The sequence below is a fragment of the Oenanthe melanoleuca genome, chromosome 2 (assembly GCF_029582105.1).
Source record: "Oenanthe melanoleuca isolate GR-GAL-2019-014 chromosome 2, OMel1.0, whole genome shotgun sequence".
Classification (NCBI taxonomy): Eukaryota; Metazoa; Chordata; class Aves; order Passeriformes; family Muscicapidae; genus Oenanthe; species Oenanthe melanoleuca.
Genome location: NC_079335.1, coordinates 131778966 through 131790428, shown reverse-complemented (window position 1 = coordinate 131790428; position 11463 = coordinate 131778966). Strand labels below are relative to the sequence as shown.

Here is an 11463-nt window from a genome sequence, read left to right as displayed (position 1 = left end):
TTAGAATTTCTTCTGTTGTGGATGATTTAATCCTTTGTAGTCTGGATGTCTGTGGATCATTTTCCACAGGAGTTGATCTATACCTGATTCTCTGTGCTCTTGAATTTAGTGTAGGAAGTATTTAGAAAATACTGCAGAATTTTGGTTCTCTGACTTTATGTGGAAAAGACCTCTTTTTAACGATCCTTTTTTTTTTTTTTTTTTTCTTGCACATTAGGTTAAAAGAATTACAGATACTATGTCTTTAGCATAATTGTCTTCTGTTGGGGATCTGAAGCAGTGATTTTTTTATTTTTTTTTCCCTAGCATTATCTATAATGTCTGCTACTAGTTGAAAGTGAATAACCAAAAAACAGTGAAGAAGCTTTGTGTTCATTAGAAAATGGAAATCGTACAAATGATACAATAATTCTGTTCTTTTGACAGAATACTGGTAAAAAATTAAAAAGTGCTTTCTTAGCTAGTAGATGCTGCTCTTGATGGGTTTTTCATTTTGAATGGGAGTTGTATAGATCTTTTTCATTCTTGTTATTACTAGATTCATCACTGTAATTTTAGATTCTTCTTTGGACCTAGCCAGTCTTTCTTTAAGGATTAGCAAAGTTTGTGAGGCATGTAACCGATCTTTGTGCAGAATTTTCCAATACACTGCCTAAAATCATTGTTGGGTTCTTGATTTAGTTATGTTCCATATTTGCTGGGAGTATTCTAATCCCATACAGTTTAAATGTCATGTTAAAGCCAGATCAAGATTGGTAACATCAAGCCCAACCTTTTCTATACCATCTCCTTTCTTAGTTTTGACAAAGATTTCCCATGAACTTTTATTTATGTGACTTGCTTCCATATTTTACAGAAATGTGTTGATTGAAGTTCAGTGAAGCCTTAATCATGTCAGTTGTACTGTACTGTAGCAGCTGAGCAGTTCAGAGAGAACAAAATTGTAACTCTGCATTGCAGCCTCTTGGCATAGCACCACATGGGATTGAATTCTTATAAGCCTCTTGGAATGAAACCTCTGGAATGTTCCAGAAATACTAAAACCTGGTGCTTCTAGAGCCTAGGCACTATGAGTCAGCATGGTCTTTGTTGCTGTCTTCATTGCAAGAAATTCCTGTGCTGGTGCAGGTGCTATGGAAAGTTTCCACCCCAGCTCCAGCACCTTGAAGAGGAAATAACCTTTTCTGAATAGAAAAAGCATGAAATGTTATGAAAGTGGACCACTTCTTAGGTTAGAATTTATGTGCATTATTCTAACTTTGCTTGTTCTGCTATCATTATGCCTAATTACAACTTCACTTGTTAAAAGCTGTGTTTAATCAGTCGGATAAAATCCTAAATCTTCTTTGAAATTCAGCTTAAGGCTTTCTACCTCATCAGATGGAAAGTCACTGGGAATTCTGGTTTAGGGGGTTTTTTTGGGCTTTTTTTTATTTCTCTGATTATTTAGAAGGATCTTACTTTGAATGAAGACATACCTTGGAGTTGGCAATTGCTTTACTTGCCTTATGTTTTTATCTGTGTAGTAGGATTTTTTGCATACTTAGGTTTTATTGGATAGAGCTAATTTAATAAATACACTTACTGAAGTTATTTGTACAGTAGATATTTGGAGTAGTGTAAAAATGTAAATTTGGGGGAGGGTAACAAATACCTTCCAAGGTCACAGAGTGCTACCATTTAAAATGTGTGGTGTTTTGTGTCTATTTTTTCACCACTTTCTGCTTATTAAAAGTAGTAGATAGTAGTAGATGTGGCCAGGGTCATATTTTGGTAGAAATTCAGCCAGGAACAGTTAGCTTTTGCAGCAATATTTTGTGACTAATCCACTTCTGGGAGCAACACATCATCAGGATGATTTTAGCTCTGGGTAAGTACCACAGTGCCCTGCACCACAAACACAAATCTAAGCTGAGTTTCTGTCAAGATTCCTTACAGCAGATTTTTGCAGAGATCATGGTGAGTTACTGTAGAACTGCCTTTTGACATTAGTCTTTTCAAAAAGGTAGTTCAGAAGCAAGAAGATTTAAATTTTGGGTGTAATTTACTAATAGAAATGAGAGATTTGTTCAGACCAAACCTAGTAGGTAGCTGTAATATCTTTTATGGGAGAAATGAATTTATTTGAAAAAATAGGCAAAATATTGTGTGTTCAAACTCTTCTTCATGTAAACACATGTTCTTGGAGGATGATGAAGCTGCCAGCTTTACAGATAAACTTAGTGGTTTTGCAGGCTTTGCTACTTTCCATGTGCTACTAAATGCAGCATATTGTGGTTCTGAGATGCTGTTTCTATTTCAGGTCCAAAGAAAAGCTGTGTTCTTAAAATGTTCTTTATTGTTTCAAACTGTATGAGTTTGTCTAGTGACAGTCTACTGTTTTTACCCAGAAAAGGTCTCACCTGTTTTCTAGACTAATAAAAATACCATTTTCTCCATCAGTGACTATATTAGCAATTGTGCATTTTTTGGACTTGCATGATTTCTGGGCTGGAGAACAGCAAATTATATTTTTCTGACCTACTAGGTAATTTTTGGATGAGTTAATCTTCACTGGAATGGAAAGTAGAATGCTGCTGAACATCCTGATAGACATGGATGAGAAGTTGTATCTCTCAGGGGTCCTTATTGGGACCAGTGTTATTAAATATCTTCATTAATGAACACAGATGGTGGGGTTGAGTGACCTTGGCAGATTTGCAGATGACACCAAGCTTGAGAGGTGATGTTGCTACGTTTGAAGGATGGGATGTAATCCAGAGGGACCTGGACAACTCAAGCAGTAGGCACATGGGAATCTCATGTGGCTTAGCAAGACCAAGTGCAAGGTGCCCTGAGTTAAGACAACGCCTGGTTTGAACACAGGCTGGGGAATGGACAGGGTGAGAGCAGCCCTGCCCAGAGGGGCTTGGGGATGCTGGTGGGTGAGAGGCTGGACATGACCCAGCCATGTGCACTCACAGCCCAGAAAGCCAAACGTGTGCTTTTTACTGTGTAGTGATAGGACAAGGAGCAGTGGATTTAAATTGAGATTTAGGTTAGATATTAGGAAGAAGTTCTTTCCTGTGAGGGTGGTGAAGCACTGGAACAGGTAGCCCAGAGAAGTTGTGGATGCCCTTCCCTGAAAGTGTTTAAGGCCTGGTTGAGTGGGTCACTGAGCAACCTGAGATAGTGGAAGGTGTCCCTACCCACAGCAGGGGGCTTGGGTCCCTTCCAACCCCAACATTTTATGTGTTTTGTAACTGTTGAAAAAATGTTGATTCAGAGTATGGTTATTTTAATACATTTCATAGATAAAAATGTCTGGTATACATGTCTGAGATTTGCAGCAAGGTTGAAAATAATTTTTGCTGCTTACAGTACTTACTGTAGAGTAGAAAGAAATAAATGTAGAAGAGGTTAATCCAACTCCCACATTGAGTTGAATGAACTACCCACAGGAGTGAAATGGAGGTGCTGCTTCAGTACTTAACCTCATTGCACCTCATTGAGTAGCTGTCAGGCCAGCTTAGTGCTTTGGCCATTACTACTGGGTGGATGTTCTTTCCAACTTTTCAGAGGCCTGTCACATGAAAATTAGTTTTAAACAGATGTATTTTGGATAAGGTTTTTAAAATATTATCTTGAAGTTCAAAATCATTTTAAAATAAAATCAAGTTCATAGCCATCCTATTATAGAGTTTTTTTCTTAGGCATGTACTAGTGTCCTGTAAGTACAAAGATTTTCTCCTCAAAGGTGTGATCCTATTTTGAAATTATGTAGCACATCTTTAACCTAGAAAAGTTTTAGGTCACTTTATTCCACTATTAATTTGTGAATAACTGAGAGAAAATTGGCCAGATAAAAATAACCTGACCAGACTTTGATAATACCAAAATACTGTGAAAATTAGATATGTTCTCCCTCTGACTGAAACTCACACCTTTGGAAAGGTATAAGAGCAGGGCAAGGATATGTGATACTGAATGTTGGTAGTTCCTGTTCTCCCACTATTTGCTCTTTAAAATATCTGAGCCAAATATGATTTTAAGTGCACCGTAAATGTCACTGTTTTCTTCTGTATTACAGTAAAATTTTGTTATCCAATACCCTGTTTTGATTTAAATAAAGATTTGCCAGGGTTTTCACAGCTGAAACTGCATGTATTTGTTCCCTTAGTGTGTGTCTGTTTTTCTAAAACATGTCTCCTGTTGACTGAATTCCCAGTGTGGATTAAAAGAGTCCCTAAAGACCATTCAGTTCAAACCCCTGCCATCAGTGGAATCACCTTCCATTAGGTTGCTCAGAGCCTCATTCAACCTGGCCTTGAGCACTTACAGGGATGGGGCATCCACAGCTCCCCTGGGGAGCCTGTTGCAGTGCCTCACCACCCTTACAATAAATCTCTATTGCTTCTACCCTTAGTGCAGGCAAACTACCAGAGCAATTTCTGGTGCTGGTAATCAGGCACACTCCTCTGTGCACCGTGTTTTAAAAGCTGGTCTTCATGCTAATTTTCAAAACAAAAAAGTGGGGGGTTTTGGTTTTTGTGGAATTTTTTGTTTGTTTTTTGTTTTTGTGGGGTTTGTTGGTGTTCTTGTTTTGTTGTTTTTTTGGAGGTTTTTTTTTGTTGTTTGTGGGGGTTTTTTTGTATTTTTACAAACATGTCATAAATAGAAGTACTTGGATACTTGCTGATTAGCAGGTAGGGTAAAACTCACTGGCTTGCAGTGAGTTCTGCTCAACCCCTGTTATTCTTTGTCCTTTTTTTATGTTGTTCTTGTTGTCATTTTACTGTATATAATTTTTGAAGCAAATTAGCTAAGGAATTAGGAGTTAAGACATTCTAAACCACCTACTATTAGTTAAGCTTTTCAGGCAACTTATTATGCATGTGGTTGCATTTATTTTCTTCAGTATTGGATGTAGGGCTGTATAACTTTACCTTATCAATACCTACCTTTAAGTCCTAGGTCAGGTACGTAACTCCAAGTACTTTTTGGAAAGTGTCTTAGTGGAGTATGTGCTATACTTTCCCTATCCTCCCCCTACATCTTAATGCCTCTCTGCAGGCTGCTGAGGCTTGGGAGATGACAGTGTAAATACACACATATTAAATGCAACTGAAGCAAGAAAATTAATTTATATGCTTATACAACATGCTATGAAATAGGTTATGATGATAGAAATAGACCAAGTCAGGGGAAGCAAACAGAAACATTCTCACATGCAGAAAGGAAGCATTTGAAAGAATGTACTCATTCTGTTTTCCCGTTAAAACTCAAACCTCGGACTTGTCCAGCAGAGACTGTGGTTCATCAGCTCAGAATGTGTGGATATCTTCAGGGCAAATGGTGGCTGAATACTGATGGCTGATATGGTGTGTTTTAAGGAAAATCTGCTAGCAGTCAAGATGAGACTGAAAATCTTCATCTGTTGTGATAATTTTCTTTTCTACAAGTTATTGCTAGCTATTCCAAATGATTGCAATTGCAGAAGAGATTAGGGCTGACAATTGTTCATTTTTGAGGACTGTTTCTTCCATTATTATAGTGATAGCATTGGAACAGCTTTTAACATGTCATCAGTGTTTCTAAGATAAGCATCAGTCTTCTATTTTTTTTCCAGGGTTTTACAGTGTGGCCTGCCAAATCACTGTTGCTCCAGGCTGAACATTTCAGTGTTTCTTATCCAAAGAACAGTTTTTAAATCATTGTGGTATTCTGAGGTATAGCGGCCAAAACAAAATTACAAATTACATTTTTAAATACTGTTTAAATGCTTCTGTAACTCAAAAATATTTTTTTAATTAAAACTTAAAATTTGGAGCAATAATTTATAACATCTAGAAGAGTTTTAATTGAGATGATGGGTAATATTTTCATAGCATAAATCATCCTCAGTGTATCATTATAGCTTCAAATAATAATTGCAGGTAATAAGGGAATGCTGTCAGGGTTTTTGGCAACAAAGAATATACTGAGAATTGTACTTTTTTGTGTGATGGGGTAATATGGCAAGCAGGAACCTTTAGAATTGCTTTGTGTAGAAAGATAGTTAAACTTTTGTTTGACACTGAAATAAACAATAGACTTTCATAGATACAGTTTTCACAATAGTCTGACGTGAAGAATAACCTTGAGAAGCCTTTTCTGTTTGTGTGAAACTCAATCAGTATAACAAACATATTATTTACATGAGTGCATTATCAGAGGACTGGATTTGATGATTCAGGAAGCTTGTTCCAGTTCTGTGTTTCTGGGGCTTAGAGCAGTGAATGTGCTCAGCATGCAGACATGTTTCCATTCTGTTCTTTTGGCCACATGAGGATAATTACATAAAGTAGATATATGAAGAAGTTCTTTCTAAAGACAATTAATGGTGCCAATGCTGTAAGCGCTTAAAAACTAGCAAAAAAAAAAAAAATAGATTTTTAAAGATTCTTTTTTGAAAAAATAAGATAACAGGTCATGAGGAATCCAGGCAATAGAGTTATCTTTCTCCCACATCATGTCTTTTAGCCTTGGAGGTCAATACATAAGGGAGCTTTTACCCTTACAAACTGATGGATAAGATGCAGCAGTTTGTACTGCAGGATTTAAAATAAGGATTTAAAATAAGAAGTCACTGCTATGGGGCATTTATTAGTCCTTTGTGCTGTCTTGTATGTTAGCAGGGTTAGTTCCATATAGTTTACTTTTGATTCAACAATTCATTTTTGTTTATTGGTTGTTTCCGGCCTTCTCACTACTGGTGAAATTGCATGCATTGTATTTTTATTTGATTGTTTTCCTGACGGGCTTTTAAGAAAAATGGCCTGCATTAGTGTGTCTGTGTTTACCTTAATGGCAGCTTCTTCTGGGTTTTTTTTTTTTTGCTTTCTTGCCTGTTTGTGATGAGGATCCTTTTCCTAGCCTCCTAATGCTGTCCATGCTCTCTCCTTCCTTTCTGCACTATTCTCACTGGTGCCACTTCCCTGCAGTCTCTGTCCCTCTGCTGTGCTGTCCCTTGCTCCACTTGTGCCTCAGCAGCCTTTTTCCTACCCCTTTTGTCCCTCTGCTGCTGAGTTTAAGGAAGGAATATCTGGTGCACATGGCTGTACTTTAAAGGATGTGCTGCCTGTAGCAAGCTGGAGCGAATATAACCTGAGAGGCACAGAACATGTACTAGACATAGGGCAAAATTTTAAAGATTTTATCTACTGTTTTTAGGAAGAATATTTCAGAGCAAGGTACTGTTGGTGCATCGTGAAAATGCAGAGCCTGTTGTGGTATCATGTGTGGTGGAGTACTTGGACAGGCCAAGGATGAGGAGTGTAGAACGGTTGACAAAAGGCTGAAATTCTGTACGGCAGTGCCTTTCTAAAGCCAGTCCTCCTGCAGGGTCACTGGCACATACTGTCAGTCCTTCCATACAGAGAAGATTATTTTAATTCCACTAATGAGTACTTGAAAGTTTGTTCCTTCTTTTGTTACATAAGCAAATTAATTTGACATGTAGGATTCATTCTTAAATTGCGTCCCAGATCCATAGCCTGTTGTTCAAGTGAACTATTGTAGAGAGGCAATTATTAAAATACTTACTGTAATGGCTATTAGGTAGATGCCATCTGAGTCTGTAAGGAACCTTGGCATCCATTACTCAGTTGAATGAAAATAATGTTTTTAATGAGTCTTTTAGCATTTTGCTTTGCAGACAGCATTGTGACCTACCTCTGGAGCTTTCTGCAGGAGGCTGGGTTTTTTACAGTCGATCACTGTTATATTTACACAAGATCTGAGCAATCAAAATTGCATTAAATAATACAGGAGCATCTATAAACAAATACCCAGTCCAAGAATTTGTCATGGTTGTCAGAAAGCCAATAATATTAAAATACAGTTATCTCCTTCAATGCATGCATTTTGGGAAATTGTATGTTGGGCGATTTTTTTGTTTCTGAGAGTGCATGATGTCTCAACATTCTTCATGGGAAATGTAAGGCTGCTTTTAAGTGTGTATTACTACACAGCTGTTACATTTTTATGATCTGAATCTTTAAATCAGATAGTCTGATAAAATACATACTTGTTGAATTAAGCTTTATGGCCACATATTGACATTGTTTAAATTGAGATGCCCAATTAATGTTTTAAATGGTAGTGTGGTCTGCAATACCTTTATTAAATAAAACAGTTCCTTCTTAAGATCTTTTTAGGTGTTGAAATACTGCTTGCAAGACTGCCATGCCTGAAGGGGAATAAATGTGAAGGATGACTTTAGCCTTGGGAAGCTAGTTTATTTTCCAGTAATTTTTTTACTACCAGTGAAGAAAAGCTTTGGCAAACTGAATCTGTATGGATTGGAGGGGAAATCACCTTTCTCTGTTAATGATCCCTATTAAAGTATCCCTGATGATTGCTATATTAAAGTCTGTCTGTGAATTTGTTTCCCATGTGTGTATGATTCAGTTAACTAAACAACTTCCTTAAATCCCTTTCTCTTGCTTCACCACCACCACAAAAAGAAAGAAACCACAAACCAGCCAAAGCTCAACAACAAACACAAACCCCACAATCATTACCAACTTGGATAAAGAGGGTATTCTTAAGACAGCTCCTGTGCCGTTCAGCCCATACCTGTCCATGGAACCCAATGAAATGCATCTGAAGGTGCTAACAGAGCTGACTGGTGTCACTGCAGAGATACTATCTTTGAAGGATTATGAAGACTGGAAAAGGTCCCTGTAATTGGAAAAAAGCAGGTGGTACACCCATCTTGAAAAGTGATGAGAAGGACAATTCAGGGAATGCAGTCACTTCACCTTATCTTGGTCCTTAGGAAAATAATGGAGTTGGTCCTCTTGGAACTAGTTTCTGGGCGCAAAGGAAGGAGAAGGTGATTTGGAACAGCATGGATTTACCAAGTGTTTGACTAATGGCAGTGCCTTTTGTAATGAGATGAGTAGATCTTGAACGAGAGGAAGACACAGGGGGTCACCAACCTTGACTTCAGCAAGGGTTTTGAGCTCTTCAGTGACACATCCTTGTGCCATAGGGGGGATGGCTGTACTGCTGGATACATAGAAAAACTGGATTATCAGGTCTGAAAGTTAGTGCCTAAGTGCTCATATTCTGCCTGAAGGCTGGTTACAGGTGGTAACCTGTAACTCTTCAGAGTCCATCTTGTTTAGCTTTCATGACCTTGAGAGGAGATAGGATATGCTTTTTAAGTTTGGCAATGCTAGACTTGCACTCTCCTGGTCTGTATCAATTAGAGCACAGCCAGGATATTGAGGGAGATCTTCCCCTCTATTTGCCATTGTTGGGTAAGAGCCCTCACCAATGTGGTCTGAATTCAGCATTAACCCTGCCTTGTGGAGAATGTGAGCCTGAGACCTTCTGAGTTTTGCTACCACCTGAATAATTCTGGGTTTCATTTTAATTACATTTGAGGTTTTCAAAACATGCCCACTTTTGTGTTCAGGTTGTTACTTTCAAACTTTAATGTTTAAGGGACTGTTCAGGAGATGGAATAAACAAACATTAAATGATATATGAATCATGGTAAAAAGCAGCTTAATAGGTTATGATATGTATCTGTGCTTTTTTCAGTGATTTTTGTCTTTTTCTTCTTCTTGGTTAATACTCGTTCCTTAGTTACTCATTCACATAGTGGGGATAGTATATCCTGTTTGTCTTGCTTTCCCGCCCATGAAATCCTCAGTTCTGAAATCTCTGGTTCTGCCTCTGAGCCCATTCTGTATAAATCTGTCTCTTTGCAGTATCAGGTTTTTTCACCTTGTCTACATTGTGTGCACATGCTCCCTATCTTTGTAAGTCCCCAATCTCCAGCTGCATGGCAATACCAGCATACTTTGATACAGGAATTTCTCTCTGCCTTAGCTAGAGAGGGTCAGTTAGTTGTGGTTGTAGCTGTGTTGCCTATTTATTACAAGTTTTCAGTGTCTTACCCCATAAATGTTTTTGCATTCAAGGGCTCTTCCTGAAAATCATTAGTTGCAACTGTTGACCACTCTCATGTGCAAATAGAAGTGACAAGTGGCATCCCCCCTTGGCCAGAGATGCTCTGTCACTGTGCTGGCTTGGTTCTGACAGCCAGTCTGTTGTGTCACTTCACAGATGATAACGCAGAACAGATTGTGGTTGGAAAGTATAACATAAAGTAGTCCTGGAATCACAGAATCATATGGACCCACCAGGATCATTGAGTCTAAATCCTGGCCTTGTGCAGGACACCCCAAGTATCACACCATGTGCCCAAGAGCATTGTCCAAAACCTTCCTGAAATTGGTCAGGCTTCGTGCTGTGACTGCTTCCCTGGGGAGCTGTTCCAGTGCCCAGCAACCCTCTGGGTGAAGAACCTTTTCCAGATATCCCACCTAAATCTCTCCTGGCTCAGCTGTGTGCTGTTTCCTTGGATCCTGTCACTGGTCACAAGAGTGAAGAAGAGAGCAGTGTCTGCCCCTCCTCTTCTCCTTTTGAGGATGTTGAAGGTCACAAAGATCTCCCCTCAGCCTCCTCTTCTCCAGGCTCAACAGACCAAGGGACCTCATACAAGTCCCTTCCAGACCCTTCACCATCCTTGTGGCCCTCCTTTGGATGCTCTCTAATAGTTTAATCTCTTTCTTAGACTGTGGCACCCTGAACTGCCCCCAGCAGTTCTCACCTCACTCCAGGTGAGGCTGCCCCAGTGCAGAGCAGAGCAGGACAATCCCTCCCTTGCCCTGCTGGTGATGCTGTGCCTGATGCCCTCCTGGCTGCCAGAGCACTGCTGGCTCATGTTCAACATTCCGTGGACCAGGACCCCCAGGTCCCTTTCTGTGGCACTGCTCTGCAGCCTCTCTTTCCCCAGTTCCTACATGCAGCTAGGGTTGCCCCATCCCAGGTGCAGAATTTTGTCCTTGTTGATACGGTTGTGCAGCCTTCTAACTTGTCAAAGGCCTCTCTACCCTTGAAGGAGTTCACAACTCCTCCCAGTTTAATATTGTTAGCAAACTTACTTGGTATTACTTTGAGTCCTATATCCGGGTGACTAAAATTAAGATACGAATGAGAATCAGGCCAAGGGTGCATCCTTGTGTAGTTCTGTTAGTGGCAGATCACCAGCCTGTTGTCATCCCCAGTCACTGTAACCCTTTGTGCCCAACCCATGATCCAGTTGCTCACCCATCCTGTAACAGGGTTATCCAGCTGTGAGCTGGTGCTGAAGGATGCTGTGAGAGACAGAATCAGAAGCTTTGCTGAAGTTCAAAATGGTTACATCTGCTGGCTTTCCTAGATCAGCTTGGTGGGTTAATCTGTTGTAGAAGGAAATCAGGTTTGACAAGCAGGACTTTCCTTCATGAAGTGATGCTGGCTCTGGCCAATGACTGTGTTGTCCTCCAGGTGTTTTTCAGTATGTCCCAGAATAATCGTTTCCATGGAGTCTTTGACCTTTTTGTTACAAATATTTAAAGAGACACTAGTAATTTGAGGTAGCAA

General features: G+C 39.3%; 1 protein-coding gene across 4 annotated transcripts in view; it reads left to right on the top strand.

The window, feature by feature from the left end:
- Nucleotides 1-11463, top strand: part of ARHGAP21 (Rho GTPase activating protein 21) — a 110602-nt gene that overhangs the window by 82508 nt on the left and 16631 nt on the right. The gene's annotated exons all lie outside the window — the stretch shown is intronic.